Raw genomic sequence first — 21,236 nt, 5'->3', positions numbered from 1 at the left:
TGGGCCAACACTTGTGCCAGGACCAGTCAGTGAGACAGGAATGGAAAGGAGATGGATGGAAAAGGGGCAGAATTACCTCATGCAGTGGCACTGCTGGCTCAGACTGCCATGAGGTGCACTTGAAACTTGGCTTTCAATTAAATGCCCAAGCTATCAGCTTGTGGCAGCCTTGGCTCAGCTCCTCAGACTCCCTGTGTGCCTTTTCTCAGTCCTCACAGGTTTTGTAAAGCACCTGTAGCTTGCAGAAGTAAAACTTGTCTTTTTAGGATTCCTTGGGCTAAAAGGTTATTTAAGTGAAGAACTAAGGCAGGTATTATTAAATATTTAGGGAGCATCTCTTGGTGCTTGCAGTGCTGTAGGTTGGGTGTCAGAATGCAGCTCCCCTGTGCTGCCCACGTTGCCCAGCACACACTCCAGGTGCTGCTTTGATGTCAGTGGGCTTCTGGCACAGGCTGCTGTTCAGTGCCAGGGTTGTGGAAACCAGTCCCTAGGATGTGGCTGGAAGCTCCAATCAACACAAAGTTCTCATCACTTGGGATTTGACATTGTGACAGGCTCTCAGCTTCTCCTATTTTTCTTGTAAAAATTAGTCCTGAAGATTTAGCTTAGACCAGAGACTTGGGATTCTGAAGCTTATAATGATACTTGGTCTTAAGGAATAGAATGTAGAGCTGTTGGTTTCTTCTGGAGTATGGATGTTGTTGTTTTTGTCCCTAGAGGTGCTCTGCTAGAGAGCCATAGGTATTGCATGACAACTGAAGGTACAGAGTTGATTATCAAAGCAGTTTTAGCCTTGCTAAATTGGTCACTTGATTGGCAGCATCCAAACAGCAAAGCCATGGTGACGAGGGTTCACCTAAATATCAACTCTGGATAACATCTCTGTGTATATTTTGTGCCTAAACTGTCAGTTTCTTTTGATGTAATTTCCTTCTTAAGGCGTGGGAGAAGTGAGAAATGTATGGTGATGCAACCTAAACAGGGAGAGTTCTCTCCTGCTCTGGGCACAGCAGGTCAAGCAGGTAAAGCCAAATACCTGCATTTGGTGTTCTTTGCTTTGTCTTTTATTGCTGGTCAGCACCTCTCCTGCTCCAGTGGTGACTGTATTTCAGGTAATTTTTCATACCTAGACCTGTTTTACATATGTTGAGAGGAAATTATTTTGTGCCTTAGAATTTCTTCCTTTGTTTTTATTTTGTTGGTTTGTGTGGGTTTTTAGCAATAGGCTGGAAGATACAAAGGTAGATTTTTTACTAAGTGTATGAGCACAAACAACCTCAGAGTAACAAAGAGAAAATGTGGATAAAGTAAGCTTAAGGTTAACTTTTTCCCTTTCATGGTCTTCTACCATAAGCAGTTTGGACAGCTGGGGAGATTGGTGTCAGGATGGTACAGTGGGATTTGAAAGAAATGCATGTTCCAGTGCTTGATGAGACAGTGGCCCTTTCAGCCTTGCATTGTCTGTGTGATAATAGCTCTTACCACTCAGAGATTAGTCAGAAAAATTTATTCTGCTTTTCCCCTCTCCCCCAAAGTTGAGGTCAAACTAATTAGGACAAAATGCTCATTCCTTGTTATTTAAATCCTCAGTTTAACTCTCTCATCTTTTGACAAATAGGTATAATTAGTTCTCTTGTATAATTTATTAACTTCCATATTAAGTGGTGTACAGATTAGTGAGGCATCAGGCCTGCTAGCAAAAAAGGCTTCAATTAGAAGATGATAGATGGGTTTGTTGTATTTTATAAACAGGCTTTGTCATATTTTCAAATGGAACTGGAAGGAGCTGTTTTTGTTTAAATGCTGTCATATCATGAGTCTGACTGGTATTGAACTAGATTCTGTTTTGTGCTTTGCCATTACAGCTTTGCAACAAAAGGAGAAGATTTCAAGATTGTAGTAGCATATAAAAAGAGAATTTTGGCATTGCCTGAGAAGGGTATAAAAAAGGGTTAGAACAGAAGCTAAAAGTGAAAATTTCACAATTTTCTTGTTCAGTCTGTTGACATAAGAACGTGTCTAACCATGCACTTGAAAATGCCCCAGAGAATGTTTTCTGAGGGCATGAACACGCTCCAGCCTGTGGCAGGAGCTGTGCTGAGGCTGCCTCTCAGGCTTTGACTGGCACAGGTGGGCACAGAGGTGTTGATTGAAAGAGAGCTGCAGGGATTCCAGCAGTGGTACTGCCATCAGAGCACTGCCCTCTTGAGTAAACCCTCCCAGCAGATGACATGGCTCCTGAAATTTCCATGGACAGCAACTTGGTCAACACTCAAAGGATGCCCACAGGGCAGGACATACCCAGGGCATCTCCAGAGGGATGGCTCTGGCTGTGGTCAGACATGTGGAACAGGAAATGGGGATCAGTCAGAGTTAAAAAAGCAGGTCCCCAATCCTCTGCCCTAGCTCTGTTTTCTTTGGAGTGCTTTTCTCTCTGTACAACTTTACATGCAAAATAATATTGCAGGGTAAAATGATAAATTTGACCTGCTTGAGTATACACTGTTATTTAATAAGTTCCTTAGCAATTTGTGTTTGTAATTGTCAATATTGTGTATCATCACAGAGACAGATTCTGGTGTTTATTTTCTTCACCACCACCAAACTCCTGTGCTACTGCTCTCTATGTGAGCTATTTCCTTTCAAATTGATGCTAGCTGATCCATATACTGCACTCTGCTCAACATCATGAATCCAGATCTGTTCCATCACAAGAAATGCATTTTGATTTTAGAGAGGTGGCTAGTGGCTCTCTTCCATCAGTGCTTGTGCAGATCTTTCTTATTCTGCTGCTTTTTGGGCATCTATTTTTATTTTTCAAGTGGGATCTTTATCTGCTTTCCCAGCCTGAAATGAACACCTCCACTGCCCTGTCACTAGCATTATAATTTAAAATGGTTAGAGAATTATTCGTTTTAATTTCCAAAGTTGCAGTTTCCTCTGAAGTTGTTTTGGTTTGTCTTCCAGGTGTTTTTTTGTTGTTGCTTTTTGTGTATTTGGTTTTGAGGGAGAAGGCCCAGTTGTCAAGTCAGACTTTCATACTTTTTTTAAATCTATTAAAACCTGCCATGGTTTTCAATTTTTGTTTTTGTCCTCCTACTGATGTATTGCACAGGAGTGAATCTGGCTTCTGGAGATACTTTATCTTCCTGCTCTTTCCCCTGGCTCTGTAACTTTGTCATTTCCCTTCAAGGGTTTTATTTACTTTGGAGGTGTTTATACAGTAGGTAACTTTCTTTGCTTTCATTCATATCCAGCAGATGGGTTTTCATTGAGCTCACAAGAAGAGGTTTTCCTTTGACCCCAAGGATGAAGGGTTACCATTTCAGCCAGTATTTCTGGTACAGCTTCTTCCTTGGGGAATTTTCTAAAGGAATGAGCTCACAATATGACTGCCAACATGAAATATCCAACCTGGAAATACTGCTTGAAAGGAAAAGACCTTTGGCTTCTGCATCTCTCCCTCTCTTTTTCTTCAAAAAGAGGTAATAAAAGTTCTGCCAGTTTGACTATCTGCAGAAAGCTAAAATATCTGGGTGATGTGAGGTGCAAATCCTAGAGCAACTAATGAGCTGGGCGTGGAAGGGACTTGAGGTGATGCAGGTTGTGATGTCTTGGTAAGAATTCCTTTTCTCCTGGCTGGTGCTTCATAGGAGCACAAAATTCTGCCTGCAGAGCTTGCCAAACTTCTTAGAGAGAGAGTGAAAATGCAGTAATTAGACTTTATTTTTCCATGTGACACATGCTAGAAGTAAATAGAGACTTTACAAGACATACCTGAATTTTGAACTGGGAGTTAGTGTGGCACTAAGACAGCAATAGGAGTGAGTTGGTTTTGCTCCTATACAGCAGCTGCTGCAGGCCCAAGGAGAGCTCTGTGTCAAATGGGATTTAGCAATGCCTTTTGAGCTGTCTGTCTTGAGAGCCCAGACTTCCCTTACCCTCTCCATTCATACTGTGTCTTCATTGCCAAACTTGAACAAGAACTCCCTGTACCAGCCCCTGAGGAAGCTGCCCACCAGGCCATGTCATCCCTGGGCTCTGCATGTCATCCCCCTGCTCACAGATAAGGAGCAGGGCTGCTGTTCTAGCCTAGCATAGCCCAAACTCTGATGGGTTGCAGTTCTTCCCATTTCTCCTTGTCCTGTCTCCGAGCTCTTTCTGGCACATTTGCTTTCTAGCATATGCTGGTGGGTTGCCATGGGAACAAATATCCATCTTCTTGATTGTTCTGTTGCTGTTTTGACTTCTATTTTCTTATGCCTTGTCCATCACCATTGTGTTCACTCCCTTTAACAGCACAGAACTGATTTATTCCAGCATCAGACCTTCTCTCACAGCACCTGGAGGCTCAGCTTTACTCTTTGTCACAGGATCCAGCTTGGGCTGTTGGTCACACAGAAAGAGGAGTCACTAAGTCCTGTCCTTTATCAACAGGGTTTTGCTTTTTATTAGCAGTTTTCTGATAGAAATTTACTCTCCAAATACTTTTTTGTGAGATATTGTGTCTTTTTTTCCCTTTAAAGAGACCATGGGTTCAGGGCCTTGATCTCTCTGGTTGAAAGCTCCTTTGAAGCTTTCTTGTGAGGTATCCCCTAGCTAAAGGTGGGCACGAGAGCACTGCCCAGTGCTGCAGCTCTAAGGTGCTGAGATAATACAGACTGCCTAAGCAGCATAAATAACTAACTTCCTCCAAATTATGGCATGGGGAGTTCCTACAGCAAGGCTTTTGCATAGAGCTATTTGTAGGGATGCAAATTTTTTATTTTCACAGAGCAAAGTATTCAATATTCTTGTGAATATATGACAAAACTAATTTGCCGAGGTTGACAAATATTTTCCAGTTATGAACATAAACCTGCCCAGTTCTTGGAGAGTTTTCATTTGGGTGACTTTAACCCAGTCTATGAATGGTCCTGGAATCTAATTCCAGTCACTTAATTAAGTTATAGATGCAGCTTCTAAAGCGGAAGGTAATTCAGCTAGAATGAAGCTGGCAGGAACATGGCTATTGCCTGCTTTACAACATTTACTGGGGGGTTTCTGAATATTCTTAGCTAAATGTATTTAGAAGTTATGTTGCAGATGTTTAAAATTTGCTATACATGTAAAGAAATGATACACTGCATATATCTAATCAAACACAGCTGTTCAAGGAAAGGGCAAGTGACGTTTTGATCTTCCAAAGTAGCTCAGCCTCTTTGTGACTGTTGGTGTTCCTGCAATAGAAGCACATGAAGCATTTGTTTGGTGTGCTCTTCCTGCTGCTTGGGGACAATAGCTCAGAATATCCTCTCAGGGCTTTTGATGCTTCTCATTCTAGTGGGGAAATTGTCCTTGCTTTAACATCTTAGTGAGTAGTGCACACAAAAAAAGGGGGCTTTGTTCTGGTTTTGGGGGACAAAGCTAATGAATCTCTTAATTTAGCAACTGAATTTGGAACAAATGGAAAAGAGGTGGATGTGAATTTCTCTATTTGGTCTTGAATGTTAAGTTTAGAAAACATTTATATGATCAGATACCCTTTCTTCACTGTCATTTCACAGATAAATACTTTAGAGATTATGCAAGTTCTTGTGTTTTAATGATGGTGACAATGTATATGTAGAGATGAATTACAACACAAAGAAGAGGAGAAGCAAATTATAATGCAAAGAGGAAATCCTACCTTCAGTCTACATTTTGAATGTGAAAACATCCTTCACCTGCTCCTAGCAGGAACTGCAGTATCTTTCAGAGATGATTGACTTATGCTTGAGGTTTTGTGTGGGTATTAACAGACTTTTTGGTGTTCTATCTATCTGTGATCTTGGAAAATAAAATATTCAGACATTAAGGTGAGATTTTAGGAAAATTTGAATATCCCTTAAATAGGGTGCCAACCATGGCAGTCTGCCTCCATAGCTTTTTTTTTTTCCCAATTACTGCTAGTATTTATTTGGGTTGCTTCCCTATATTTTTATTTATTAATTTAGGTGTGCCTTCTCTTCCACTGCTCCAGGCCAGCCTGACATGCTCTGAATCATTAACCCTGTGCTCCAGGGAACTTACCCTCGTGGCAGCATCTTTGATATTAGGTTGGATCCCTTCCGGCCAAAATTTAATTGAGTGGATTTCTAGGGAGAGAGCTGGTTCCCTCAGTGTGTCACTGCTCCAGCATCATTGTCTCAGCAGCTGATTTAGAAGCCAAGTTGGAGCTGTTGTGGTAGTGGAGGGAGAGCAGGCAGTGAATCAGAGGGTCCAGGCTGTGCTTTGAAGCATGAGCTGCTATGTTTGTTGGTTTGGGATGTATTTGCTCTAAGTGTGCTGGCACTCTATAAGTACTCAAACCAATTAATTCAGCATGAGATGGATGAATACAGTTTTACAGCACTTGATTACAGGGAAACCTGGAATTCTGTCCATGGTTATTCAGGGAGACAATCACTGTAACAATACTGTAATAAGGTCATGTGTCTTAGCTGAGGCTTGATTTATATCACTGGGGTTGTGATTGTTGGCAGGTCCAACTCTAGGACAAGTTGGAGCAGAAGCAGAGGATATTGATGTGGTTTTAGGATTAGTCATGGCTGTAGAATGGCTTCTTACACCAGTGGCCCCTCTGAGGTCAATCAGTCTGTTGATAGATATTTGCTTCTTCAGGGACTGCATTGTCACTGAGTTCTTCCAGGACCATCCAAGCTGTTTTTGATAAAATTCAGAGCAGTGATGAGGAGAGCAGTGGTTATGGTCATCCACACACAGCTTCCATGCAAACTGGGATGTGGCACCTTCAGTTGGTAGTAACCAAACCCAAGTGCTCCCTCTTCTGTAAGTGTTCAGGATAAAGCAAGGCTTAAAGAAAACCCGAGAGACAGAGTGTCCACTGTCAGGTGTAAAAAGAAGGTGAACCCCAGATTGTGCCCTTGTATTTCAGGCTGTTTTCCTGTGTTTAGCTGTGTCACAGCCATAGCTGTGACAGGAAATCTCTGGGTGTCTGACACATTCAGGATTAGCTTTGTAGTGTTCAGTGTTTTCACTGTGTGTGTCATGTACAGGACAAGACTGGTTTTGTAGCAGTATGGAGCCAGTACTGGTAGGGCTGATGGAAATGGCTTATTTTCTGCACTGCCCTTTTGGGGGAAGTTGTAATTGTTTTGAGATATAAATGGTTCTAGCAGTGTTCTTAAACTTAAAGAGAATATTAAGAAGGACAGCATAACCCAGCAAACCCTTTTCCCTGTGTTTAGATGGATTAGACTCCTTCCTTTCCTATCTAAATCTGGGTAGTTCTGCTGTTATCTAAGAACAGTTTTCATTAGAGGAAAAAATGCACATTCCAGTAGAATGTGAAGTTCAAAGTCAGAGTTGAGGTAGAGCTGGTTGCATCACTTGATCTCTATCTGAATGCCACTGGTGTGATTATCACAGTGCACTGGCTCAGTGGGGAGGGAGGAGGTGCAGGCAGGAATTTGTTGGGGGAAAAATGTGAAAAAAATTCCCAGCAGTTGCTGTGGGTTTTGATGAGGTTTTGCTGAATGGTGCAAATGGAATTGTACCAACCTTTTTTGGTAGTTTGCTTTCAGGGAAAGGAGAATGAATGAATAAGAGAATATGTGGGGATAAAAATGAGGCAGTAATCTGCAAATTTCCCTGTCAAAGCAGTTTGAGTTGTGGGGAAAGATAGAAATACAGAACTGGGTTTCTTGTTACTCCCAGTCCCACAGATCTTGGGAGAGGTGGAAGTAGCATCTCAGTCCCATAGTCTCTAATTTCTTTGCATGTTCTGTCACTGGGGTGAGTGGCACACAGTGAGGAAACTGGAGCAGCCAGGGAGCCTTTGTTCTGCAAAGATAAATTCAAATTAATGAAAGAGCAAACAATAGCAATCAGAGCAACTGTGGGGGATTAGAAGAACAGAAAAACTGCATGAAAGCCTGCTAAGAAACCCAAACCAACAAAACAATCACACCTAAAAGCAAACAGGAAAAAAGAGTCCATCTGCTTGGAGATGCTGCCGTGTCCCAGGCTCTCCCTGTGGGCAGGTTCTGCCTTCCTCTGCCTTTTCTCTTTGTTTCTCCTTCTGTATCCATTTCTCAAGGACTGACCCCACTCCTGCCCTTTGCAATCTTTGCCCTCTCCAGATGTGCCTTGTCCTGGCAAAGTGGGGTGGGCAAGGTGGCACTGGGCAGAACTTGCTGCAAGGGCACTTGCCAGCCCTGCAATGCAAATAACACAAGTTCTCAGCAGCTTGCAGGTGAGAGGGGTAGAACCACTATCTTAGGTACTGAGCTCTTCAGAGAAGTCTCTTGGGACAAATGAAGTTCTTCAGCCAGCAAAGGTCTTGAATGTTTTGTGAGAAGCCTTCAGATATTTTTACCAACTAACTCCCATGTCAGGACTTAATGCTGTGCTGCTTCCCCCCTGGATAACACAACCACAGAGAGTTCTTGGAGGCTAGCATTGTAAGGTCTGCACCCCCAGATTTCCTGGAAGCTCCTAAATTAGAGGTTTCATCCCTGTGATAACTTCTGTCAAAGCCCCATCATTTTACACTAACTCCCATTCCTTTGCTTCCTTTCCTTTACCACAGCAGCTGTGAGATTTGCAGCCAGAAAGGGTGTCACATACTACATCAGCTACGTCAGGTATTGAATATTTTATGAATTTAGGTCTTCAGAGCTCATTTCTCTTGGTTTTTATTTTCATTTAGGAAAACAAATGGTGTCATTCATGTTGCCTAATGTTTTACAGCAGCAACATCTGTTATTTTTTCTCTTTTCTGTTTCTGAGGATATAGACATATCACATGTGGCACTTAAAGCTGCGTTTAACGTAAATTACAACTGATACACAATTTGTATTTTTCTGCTTGACTTTGTAAATAATTCTTAGAGATTAATCCATGCTCACAACAATTTTTTTCCTCAGCAGAGTTTCTTTTTTCTCCCTATGCTTATGTTTTGCCTCTGATACAAGGTAAAATCAACAGCATTTGACTCAAACAACTAATGTGCCACATTCAAAATGGGGCAGTGTAAGCTTGGCTACTCTTTGCCATTCTTTACCACTAGGACTTTAAACCAAGCTCTCTTAAGTTACCATCTGGATTGCTACAGCAGCCTTACAAGCTGCAAGCAAAACTATATCCCCCTTTCCCACTTATATGAAAATGCTGCATCCCTGAACATCCTGCCTGTGATTCCTTCTTCTAAATGAACCCTCTCTTTATGCTTCATTAGGTCCTCATTTTGTTTTATCCTGTTTACATCTTCTGCTGCTCAGTTTCTTTTCTTATATAATATTTTATTGACCTTTTCACACACTTTCTACTTTACTAATGGTCATGACCTCTTTCTTCAATTTTCTATTTTTTTTCTTTTGTGCCAGTTAACTGTAGCTTTCTGCCATATCACTCTATTTGGAGATTTTTTTGTGCAGCATCTCAGTGTTACTTATTCCAACTCCATACTGAGAAGCAGCTCTTCAAGGAAATTCTGTAGTGTTGGTTTCAACCAAGATAACTCAATAATGCAAAACATTTAACTTGCCTGGATAATGATTGCAGTGTTCCCAATCATCTTCCCCTTTGATCTTCTGAAATTCTTTTGTTTGTGGACACTTGGAATCACCTCTGTGATCCTGTTGTGGTTCTGAGCTTGCTGCAGGGTTGAGCTCTGTGTTCATGTGGAGTCAAATTGACACTCATGGCCTTAGTCAGTTTGCAGGTGTGTCTTTATGGGCTCTTCATAACATGAATTATGCACCTTTGCATTATGCTTTTCAGCCTGAAACTAATAATAGAACTGAAACTAACAGGAACTTTATGTTTTAATAAAAATGAAGTTAAACTCTTGAGATGGTAATACACAAAGGTCTGAAATGCTTTAATGCAGAAGTGTTATTTGTAATTATCTCTATTTCCTGGACTCTGATTCTAGGTTTTGTAGTATATTGTTGAAATACGCAGTTGAAGTTTTTGAGGTATGAATGAAATCTGCATTTTCTGTAACACTGAAAATAACATCAGGAAAGATTTATTATTTCCAAAATAGTTTGATTTTGTACCCTCTTGAAGAAAGAGCCTGTGAAGTTTTCATTGCTGCTCTCCAGGACTGACCTCAGCTAACACTCATCAGTGAACTCTACAGCTCCACAGGGCTGTTCTGGTGCTGCTGCTGCCAGGGCTGGGGAGTTGGAATTCACTGTGATTTGAAGGGAGCAGGAGAGCTCCTGGCTTATGACATCTTTAAATTCAATAAGTGCCCCTTATGCCTTGGGAGGCCATTGCAATATCTGAAGAGGAGAAAAAGAAATAAATTCCTGCAGCCCTCTCTTGTTTGTACTTAGTATTTTCCTAGAACCCTGCTCTGAATTTAAATTGTGTTCATTGCAAGTGGCACAAATCAGCAGATGTTAAAAGCAGGGTTGTTGTGGTTGAACCCCAGCTGGTAACAAACCCCACAGTGCCACTGGCTCTCTCCCCCTCCCAGCATTAAACAATTCTTCCCCACCAACCAAATGATGCCCAGACAGTCCCAGAGCAGCAGCCCCTGAACAACCTTGCCCCAGTTTATTGCTGAGCATGATGCCATGCTCTGCAATGTCCCTTTGGCCATTTGGGATCAGCTGTCCCAGCTGTGTCCCCTCCCAGCTCTTTGTGCATCCCCATCTTCCTCACTGGTGAGGCAGAGTGAGGAGCAGGCAGGTCCTTGGCTGCACGAGCCCTGCTCAGCCCTAACTAAAATAACCCTGTGCTATCAGCACTGCTCCCAGCCCAAATGGAAAACACAGCCCATACCAGCTCCTGTGAAGAAAGTTAACTCTGCCCAGCCCCAAACAGCCCAATTATGAAGAAATAAACATTTATCAGATGGCCTTTGGAGAAGTTGAATAATTTAGCAAGAAACATTCTAACAATACCTGAAGCATTCTGCTGACTGACAATTTATTTCATCCTGTTGAGATGCAAGGAGTTGTGGCATGCTGAGTGAATATTGATTGCTCTATACAGATAAATGAAATTGCACTTAGAATTCTTGAGTTGCCCACTTGTCACCAATTAAAACTGAAGAGCATGGTCATGCACCAAAACTATTAATTAGCTCTCTTCAGAGAGCTGCTGGGTATCTGCTGACCCAAGAGGCTGTGAGCTGGCTGCTTGGATCCAGGCCTTCACCCCATGCAAGAGCTCTGCTCTGTCTCCTGCCATTCCCTTTCCATTACCCTTGGTGATGATGGTGAGAGAAGCAGCGTGTAGACAGGTGGGGGGGGGAAATAATTATTTGTTCCTTCCTTGCTGTACTTCCTTTCAGTTTTATCTGCCTGTTAGTCATTATCTTTCTGGATATATTCTGGTCACTCTTTCTCACTACTAACTGAGGAGTCAGTGGCCATAAGTTAAAAGCTGTGTCATTACTGGATGTGCAACCATGTACCAAGGTATGAAGTGATGAAAAAAACAGTTGTACTGGAATCAGAAATGAACTCCTAAGTAAATTATTTGTTCTCTGGATTATTGGGTTTCATAAAGTCACAGGATAGTACTGATTGCCAGAAAATGGGCCACTATTACAGGAGGAGGAGAAAACAAATTATAGAGTGAAAGCTGGGGAATAAGATGAAAAGGAGCTCTGAGTTTGCTGGAGAAGTTTCTGGTCGGCAGTGCAGCTGGAGCTCCTTGGCTGATGTCCCTGCCCATGGCAGCAGCAGAGCTGTAACACCTGCAGGGAGCGTGGTCAGTCGAGCTAGAAAAGCAATAATGGCTCTCCTAAAGGAGTCAGGGCTCTGACTTCTTAGCTTTCCTCACAAGCAAGGGTTCTAAAAATGCCTTCAGAGCCAAGGCAGAAGAGAAATAAGATGATGAGGCTGTAATTTGAGCAATTTCTTTTGCAAATCCTGAGTGATTCTGCTGACATGTAGTTGTACAGGTGTAATGGAGATCATGATCTAGACCTTCATCTGAAAATGACATTGCAGTGTTTTGGCAGCTCAAAAGATATTGGCATTGCTAGTAGTAGGAGAGCATGAAAATATTGATTGAGCAACAGAATTGCTTTGTAAAGCATTGGTGGCTGGTTTCTGTAAGGAAGCATGTTGCTCCAGGTTCTATAGCACATTGCTTTCAAGGAAGGGTAAGGCCATTGGAAACCACACGTTTGGTTTGGTAGGTGAGGAACATTGCTTATTTCTTAAGCTAAGTTGCAGCTTTCTGACTATACATCCCATTGTCATATAACTTGGAAAAATAGAAGTTGTTTTAAGAAAACCAGACTTGCCCTATAGTTAAAGCTACTCTAAGGCAGGGGACAGGTCCCCAGATTCATCTTCCTTAGGGAATCTTTTAAGTAAGCCCACTGGATGGTAAAATAGAGTAAAATCCACAGCATTTGGAGAAATTAAAATGACAAAATACCACTAGACAGAGCAAGCTTGCTTGTCTCTGTCCAAGTTTACATGAACCTGAGACATGCAAAACAGAGCAGAAGCACTTGCTAGTATTTACAGTATGTGGGCAATGTAGTTATTTGTCCATTAAGAGAGCAGTAAGGAGGAGAAAAATCAACAAGCCTTGAGGAGAAAATGTACATTGTTAAAAGTGTTTTCTTCAGAAAGAGCTTATTCAACAGCCCCTGCTGTCCTCCAGCAAACACTGAAGTAGATGAAGGCAGTAGAGGAAGAGCATTTTGGGAGCTGGTGTGCCTTGGAGTCTGTGTGTGTCAGAGTCTCAGAGGCAAGCCCAGCTCTGAAACAGGCAAGTTCATTTCTCTTGTGCTGGTAGCCAAAGAAATGACAGGGAGGTGAGGGTGAGGAAGGGATCCCTCTATTGTGCTGTTGCCATGCTCTTCTAAGAAGAATTAGAGTGTTAATGTTTGTCATGTTCTCTTCTGTTTCATGGACTTCACTGCGTTTACTGTTCAAGCTTGAACACATCCCAAGCCTGCTTCTCTCCTGGTCTCTCCACAACCTTTAGCTCATTTTGCTCCCATCCTGTCCTCTGGTTCATGTCTGTTTCAACACCAGAGGTAAAAAAAAAAACCTACTACATTTTGGGGGTGTTTTTTTATTTGTGTATCTAGAAAGATTGCAAGGCTCCTTTCAATTCAAAGGAGCCAAGAGGGTTCTTCATTTGCATAAAAGACACAGTTAGAAGGCCAGAATCTTTGCTCTCATCTGCCTTAGTCCTGTCTTCCCTGCAGCTGGCAATTTCACAGTAGGCAGAGTGTCCAGGATCTTGGCAGGGGAGTTTTGATAGGGAATTCCCTTCAAAACACCCTTGAGAGGAAAACTTAGACCAAGTCTAACACCAACTGATGCCATTGTGCTGGAGCCTTATCAGCAGAGCAGTTGTGTGAATCTGTTATTTAATGGTTGGTATTAGCCAGACTCTGCAGCTTGCTCATCCCAACGTGAGCATGGAAAATATCTCTAGTGTGAGGGAAGGGGAAGAGAGACAGGAGAGTGAGATTGAGCTCCTGTTCCTGTGATAATGGCTAATCCTCCTGGTATGTGAACAACATGATTGCTCCCAAATCAGTTATTTAAAGCTTGATGAGCCATCAATGAAACTGCCTTGCAAATAGCACACAAATCAGAAGTGTGCCGAGCCAATGATTCTAATGATCACTTCCTTCCCTCCTAAAAGTGTCCTGTGTTTTAGGGACAAGACACTGCTGCTGCTGCTGCATCATTCCACTACTGCCACTGTAGTTGCCTAAAGGCATTTACTACTTTTGATTTATCCCCCATTTGATTTAAACTCAAAAGCAAAAATTTAATTCAATTTCCTTCAAACCAAGTGTAATATTTCAAATTCAGTGAGAGAGGTGGTTGAATTTAAGGGAAATCATCATCTGGATGGCTTCTAAAGCTGAAAAACTTCCAGTGTTGTACCAGTAATCCAGTGCTGGGAGTGGGCAGGCAGTGTAGGGGAAGCTGGAGAGCTCCTCCAATGTTTCTTCCAGTTCTGTATATCAACAAACTTGTACTTCCTCCGCCCAAACCCATTAATTCTCTCATGAATAGCATATTCCAGTTTGGGTTTTGATTGTCCATCTAAGAATATACTGACCCCATCATGCCTGTCAGCTGAAAACCTTGGAAAAAGAAATTCCTGGGAGGCTGAAGGAAACTGAGATACCGAAGGTTGTTCTCTATCAATGGGGCTGCTCTTGGGGTTGTACCAAAAGGTATGGTTTTGCACCCATGTAGCTGAGGGGAGGCTCTTGATAACTTCTCCTGGCCCTAGAATTCTGAGCCAGACACAGTTAAGGGATAGAAGGGTTTTTACCTTGGTATTTAAAAAGGATCCTGCAACAATTTGTCAAGGTGGAAAATGTGAAAATGCACACCCAGTGTACTGTGTGTACAATTGTATAGACCTTGCAAAATGGCATATCTGACAAAGATTTCCTGATGAGAAGCTTAAATGACTGGGGTGACATCTCCCTAAAGTGTTACCCCCAGATGGAGCTTAATCCTGGTCTACAAAACCTGTTCTAGAGAACTTTGGTTTCTCAAGACAGTGTGAGGCTTCCTGGCCTCCAGCTGTGAGCCCTTTGGAGTCTTTGGTCTTCTTGCCCAGCAGAATAGCAAGACTATGATGAAATATCAGGCTTAAAGAATTACAATGTATGCTAAGAATTCTGAGAATGCATAAAAGAGTGTATAAAAAGAAAAGGCAGAAAATCATCGTGGCATCACTCTAGTCTTGTCCAGTCTTGGCCTCTGTTGCACTTGGGATTGGAAACTCAAAACTCTCTTTTTCTTAAGAGAACGTTGGATACTGGAGTTTCAGTTACAATTTTACTCAAAAAGGCTGAAAGAAAAGCTCTTTCAGAAAAAATAACTGCATTTTTCCCAAGATGCCAAGGAAGTGGGTTCAGAAACATACCATGAAATTGAAATTTCTCAAAGTGCCTCTTAAATCTTAGCTGCAATTACTGTAATTCACAATAATAGATTCAGTGCTATTTTTAAAAGCTTTTGAAAGTTGCAAGTAGCATCCATAAATTGTGGGTTGTGGGCAAGCTATGAAACCATGGGTTTCCAGGGCTTTTATTTAAATGAGAACGAGAGAGAAAGATGTAATAAAAGTACTTATGAAAAAATATGAAAGTTTGCATTGTGATGTGTGAAAAAAAAAAAAGAGTCAGGAAATGCTTTACCCTTTGTAAAAGTGGTCTTCAGGTTGGGCATCATCTTGGAGAGCCTCTGTTATTCTAATAGTTGCTTTTTTTGAAAAGATGGGGTGAAATGGTAGCTCACTGGGCAAGATAATATAACTGTAACAAGTCTGAGAGAATAGGAATGTACATCTACAACAGCCAGAGGAGCCTGCTTAGGCTGCTCTCTACAGGCACAGACATGGGTGTTCAGGTAAGGCAGGTGGATGGATTGTGGGGATGGGAGGAAGGTCCGTGGAATATTGGTGACAAGAGAGGGGAAGAAGGGAAATGGCCACCAAAAGAAAGCATTAACCCTGGTGGTATTCACAAAGGGCACAACAATTGTAAAACGGTAAATAACAGCAGGAGCTGCTGATAAGAGAGCTATTTTTTCACTTTGAAAGGAGCATATAAGAAAGCAAAGTGATTTTGATATACTTAAATGAAAATTAGTTTTATCTCCAGGGCAGAGAACTGCTCCGGGAAGGATTCAAACTCAGAGTTGAAGGATTTGCCTGGATGTTAGTCTCATCAGCCCATCTCTGGAAGCATAAGGAATTATTAGTGTTTCAACAAGGAGAATAGTGCTGGTAATAAAGATGAGAATACAATGGCTATTAAAAAAATACACAGTTCAGGAATGGTACTGAATTGTGGGAGGTAGTCCACAGAACAAAGTCAAATATGTTTTATACTGAGGGACTCAGGGATTGCAGTCCACTGTCTTTATCAAGGAGAACTGGTGAGGAATTTAATCAGTGTGTACATAAGGACTGAGAAAACAAAAGGCTCATCTATATGACTGCTGTCTGATGAACCAACTGTCTGAAAAAGCAGGAAATTGTAGGTATTGGAGCCTGTGGCAAACGTGTGAGATTGGGTTTTGTGAGCTGTATGACTGCAACATCTTGTCAAGACAAACCCCAACAAAATGCATCACCCCAAGCTGACAAGGAATCACAGTTGTGTACAGTACTGTGGCACTGTCCAGAGTTGTACTTGAAACAGTTCTGTGCCCTGTCGCTGCTCATTAGTGGGTGCAGGAGGATGGATGAGTCAGTGTGTGGCCTGCCAAGATGTATTTGAAGGACTTGTGTAGCTTTCAGCGAGGACAACCTGCAGAACAAGAATACAGAAATCCTGTCCTGACTGCAGGCTTCTGAAAGCAGCACCTCTCTATCCACCTGGGCTGATGTGTTTGTCTTGACATGGTGCTGCAGTCACTCAGCAGGGTATGAAAGGGATGTCACATAACTCAGTCGTTAATGAAGCAGCTTCTCCTTGGATGCTACAACTCATCATGTGTCTTCTCTGACAGGGCATGAAAGAAGGGGCTTTGTTTGAGAAAGAAGTGCCAATGAGAAATGAAAAAGAAAGAAGCTGTAGAGTAGAATGCATATTCCTCAGTGTTGCCTGTTCTGCTGTACCAATGCATTGCAGGTAATTAGGTGACTCATTTGAGAGCCCCCAGCTCCTCAGATGGTTTGGGAGGTGGCTGATTGCTCCCAGGCCTACAGGTGAATGAGTTTCTCATCAGCCGTTTGCCATCCCATCTACATCCCAGTGATGTAGATCTTCTGACAACAAAATCAATTGCATTGCTAAGTTTCACCATTTGATTACTTTATAAAAAGTCTCTAGAGCAGCTCTCTGTGTGATTATATAGACTGCTGAACTGCAGGCTTAGTCCCACGTGCTTCACAGGTCTAAACAACTTGTAGTAATTATTTTGATTAGACGTGTGCTGAGATGCGACTGCAATAACGAACAAGGCGAGGTGCAAATTATAGTCAAGAATATGCATAAAAGCCTTAAGGATAAATATAATAAGGCTAAATGCAGCTCTGGAATTGCTGCATGAAGCTTCCTGAGGTTTGTGTTATGTTTTTGAGTTCAAATCCCTTGTCAGCTTGGATGTCTTTGCAACAAGAGTAGTTTTGTAGATGCAATCTTCCATTTCTCTTGGTTCTGATCTGTTTTGAGTGATTAAGTATTAAAATAATGTACATACATAAGAAATGGTAAACTGAGTTACTGTTAGTGATGAGCCCATTAGAGGAAAAAAGCTGTAGACATTTAAACTCACTAAAAAGAAAGTATTGACCATATCACAGGCAAGCCATCCAGCCATCTGGATCTGTTGGACTGTTTGATATCATGCTCAATGTTAAAGTATGGTTAAAATAACAGAAAACAGCCACCTTAACTGCAGAGCTCTGTGTTAGTATGAACATATTTTTGGCCTGTAGGTCAGGCCCCCCTGTGTAAAACCATCACTTGTTATTAATAACAAAATTTTGAATGTCGTTTTTTGAGATGATACTCAAAACTTACCTGAGGAAAATCCTAAGCAACCTGAGGAAATTGGATCTGTTTTGAGCAGGGGAGTGGGTTAGAGAGCTCCAAACTTCCTCTCCAAACTAAACCTATCATTCTAGGGTTACTAATAAGACTTCTTCTGTGACGAGAAGAATGAAAAGCACCTGCCTGCAAGAAAATAAGTTGATTTTAAATAAGTGGGAAAAGACAAATATGGATGAATTAGGAGTTTGAATGTAGTGTGTTTGGGGTTTTTTACTTCTTTCTTAGACCCCCTACTTAATCTGTTCTCTCACTTGAGATGTACACATCTCCCTTTAATGAAAAAATTCACAAACTGATTTTAAGTAGTGTCTAACTCTTGTATTGAAAAGTGTCAGCAGAAATGGCAGGAATTAGGGGGAGGAGAACACTTCTTTTGAAGGCCCACTTTGTTTGAGAAATGGGGTTTAATGACCACTTTTTGTCCAATTCTATTTATTTCCCAGCAAAGATAGGGAACTCACAATACCAGAAAATGTGAGGCTTGGAAGTAGGGTGAGAAGTGAGACTGTGCAGTGTGGGCTTTGCACTGAACCGAGGGTGGAACAGATTTTCAGAAACCAGTGGGGGAGCATTAGTTCCTATTTTAGGTGACAACAGTGTTGGATAATTAAGGTCCTATTTTCTCAGCACTGTGGGAGAGGGTGGATATTACAATGCCTGCACATTTTCTCTATCCTTTGCTTGAAGGTTGCACTCAACCTTTATTTTATGTGTAAGAGAATGAGCCTAGTTTGAATTTATGACAAGTTCTTTCTCCATAATAGTCTGGCATAAGGCATAATTTTTGCCTTCTCTGCATAAAATTCTGTGCATAGCTTCTATTTTACTGTTTCTTTGCACTGCTTTGGAAGAAGGAGAGCAACCACTGTTCTTTGTATAGAGGAAAGTTCAAATACCTTTCATTTTGAGAAGTGACATCAGTGGCAGTGCTAAGTGATTTGAGAGTGAATTAGAGTGATGCAGATGGACTGTCACAGCAGAGATTTGTGAACTGTTTCTTAAAATTCTTTCTTTGTCATTTTCCTGGGCTGTGGGGTGTATTAATTTTGTTTGTAATCATTTTATTTCTTCTTTATTGTTAAATTTTAGGTCTCACATTAGGGCCAAACGTGTTCATCCTGTGCTGATGAAGAATGTGCCCGTTGTTCATTGTTAGATAATGACACCTGTGTTTTCAATGAGTATCTTTTTCACTGAGGATGCATTTACTTTCCTTAAGAAGGAGCTAAACTCTGTTTAGCCCTGGAGTGTGGTCTGCATGGAGACTCTGTAGCTACAGAAATGGCACTTCAGTCCTTCTGTATATAATTTTTCAGTAGCCCTTTACCATGTGGCACATGGCTTTTGGCAGTGAGATGTATTAAAACTAGTTTTGGTGACCAAAAAATAAAAACAATTACCTTTCAAGTAGCAGTGTGGACATAGTCAGGATGGATGCAGGAAGAGGTCCATGGGGTGTGGAGCAGCAGCCTGTCAGAGTGCATCATTGTGGAAAAGTCAAGGAGAGAACTACAGAAAAGGGCTCTGATCTGGTTAAAAACAAATGGCAAAAATATGCCTAAATATGTTCATATCTCCTCAGGTTACTATTTACCAGTGTTTTTCCATCCTGTTGGTCCTTTTTCAGATAGATCAACTCCTAAAATATCAGCCCCAGCTCTACATGACTTCTAATTTGACAACTTCAGCCTCTACAGTGGCACACTTGCCCTAAAATCTCTTGGCAGAAATGGGAATGTTGAGACTGTGGATGCTAAATGGAGAAGTATAAAACCAATACCATTTTTTTATTTCCTTCCTTCCACTTAGGAGGTCTGTTCCCTTTTCTTCCATTTCCCCACAGTTGTGCCAGGCAAGGAAGGAGTTAAGGAGCTTGGCAGGATTTGGGATGGCCTGGGCCCTACACCATCCTGTGCCTGTAGAGCATGTTGGACATCCACTAACAAGCCTGCCATTCATTTTTTCAATAAATCCTGCACAGAGGTATTAGGGTCTGTGAACTGACAATTGATTTGCTGCCTGGAAAATTATTCTTTATTGATTTATATTACACAGCAGCAACCACAAATCTATAGCAGCCTTAATCAGAGAGAAAATGCTAAAGTTAGTGTCATTCTTACTTAGTCAGGCAATTACAAGTTGGAGAATTGGTTTAGTACCTCTAGGTGACATCTACATATTATTCAATTATGAATCTCAGTAATCCATGAATTACAATACATAAAAGTGTGTGAGATCTGGTTAATTAATTTTTTGTAATATGAACAGTGCCCTTTGTGCAAGAAGGTGTTTTAAATGTCAGCCTAGCATTTAAAGTGAAATTTGGCACCAGAAACTGAGTATGATTTTTAATGAAGATTCTTGAGATCTTTACTGTGACTGCAATTTTTCTCATATTTTGTGTGAACTGGACAAAATGAATCTGGGATATTTTCAGATTTTGTATATATGATATTTTTTCAATTATTAGGCATTCTTTTTTTTTTTTTAATTCTGAGCTCAAAATGGTTTGTATGTGACAGGATAGAGCCATCCACAGACACAGGTACTGTGATTCTGGGCTGGGTGTACTTGAACTGTCTTGACAACAGACTGAAATCAAACAGCAAAAGCCCAGAGCTCATTCTGGACTGAATTTTCCAGCCTCACCTTCCATTAACTCTGTAATCTGTCTCAGGTCCAGCTGTGTGGACATGGCTGTCATTGCAAACCCTTCAGTTCTGTGGGTTGGAAATTGGGGATTGCTGGACAGACACATGTGCCCAAAGGATTTGCAGAGGATGGGGCTGGAAACTGAGAACTGGATGGAAAAACCTCTTTATGATGGGGTTGGGATCTCTGGAATCTGACTGCAAAGCTTTGGGAACACATCTGAGATGTGGAATTTAGCCCTTTCATTTTTCTCAGAGAAGTATGCAGAAATAAATGTACCTCACTCTATTGGTAAAATAGAGATGGATCTCTGTGGGTTTTGAGATGGGTTAATCAAAGAGCATTTTCCTTCTCAGGGAAGAAAGTCTGGGGATTAGAGAGGGAAAACAGACTGTGTTATGTATGGCTACAGTCTTTAAAGTTATTTCTCCTGTAAGAGTAGAAACTTTATCTCCATGGATTTTGTATTTGTTTAGTAGGTAAAGGATATTTTTCTGCTTTGCAGGCAGTGCTACCTAATATGGCCTAAAGTGTTCTGCGGACCTGGTCCTGATTGGCATGGCACCTTAATTGAAATGGTTTAGAAAAAATTAAAATACTGGTTTAAGGGAGGGAATTTGCTGTCTCTGTGGCTCATTATAGTGAGGTGTTTTACCAGGCAGTGTGCAAGTGCAGCTTCTTCTGGATTTATTGCCATTAAGTATTTAAGACCCTTACAAGTTTGTGTGCTTTGTTACTGGCTGACATAATTGGGAGTCTTGAAAAAATTCCAGAGCCCAGTTATTTCATCCTGCTGGTCCCTGTTAAGTCCCTGAGCCAGGGAGCAGAAATGGTAAGAAGTGAGCTGTGTGTGCTGAGTGAGGCTTGGTCAGTAGCCAGGCAGGAGGAGCACAGAGCAAAGGAGAGCCCAAGTCTCCTGCACAGCCTGTGCTGCTCTGTTGTGCTGCAGCTTCAGCTGTAAAACACACCCTGCTGCTGCTGGGCACTTCCCAGGGGTGGCCAGTTGTCACTAGCTGTGTCCAGACCTCCCTGTACAGCACAACCTGCCACCCATGGTTTGTTCATTCTCTTGCC

Source organism: Serinus canaria, chromosome 13, assembly GCF_022539315.1.
Source record: "Serinus canaria isolate serCan28SL12 chromosome 13, serCan2020, whole genome shotgun sequence".
NCBI lineage: Eukaryota > Metazoa > Chordata > Aves > Passeriformes > Fringillidae > Serinus > Serinus canaria.
This window is presented reverse-complemented; position numbering follows the sequence as displayed.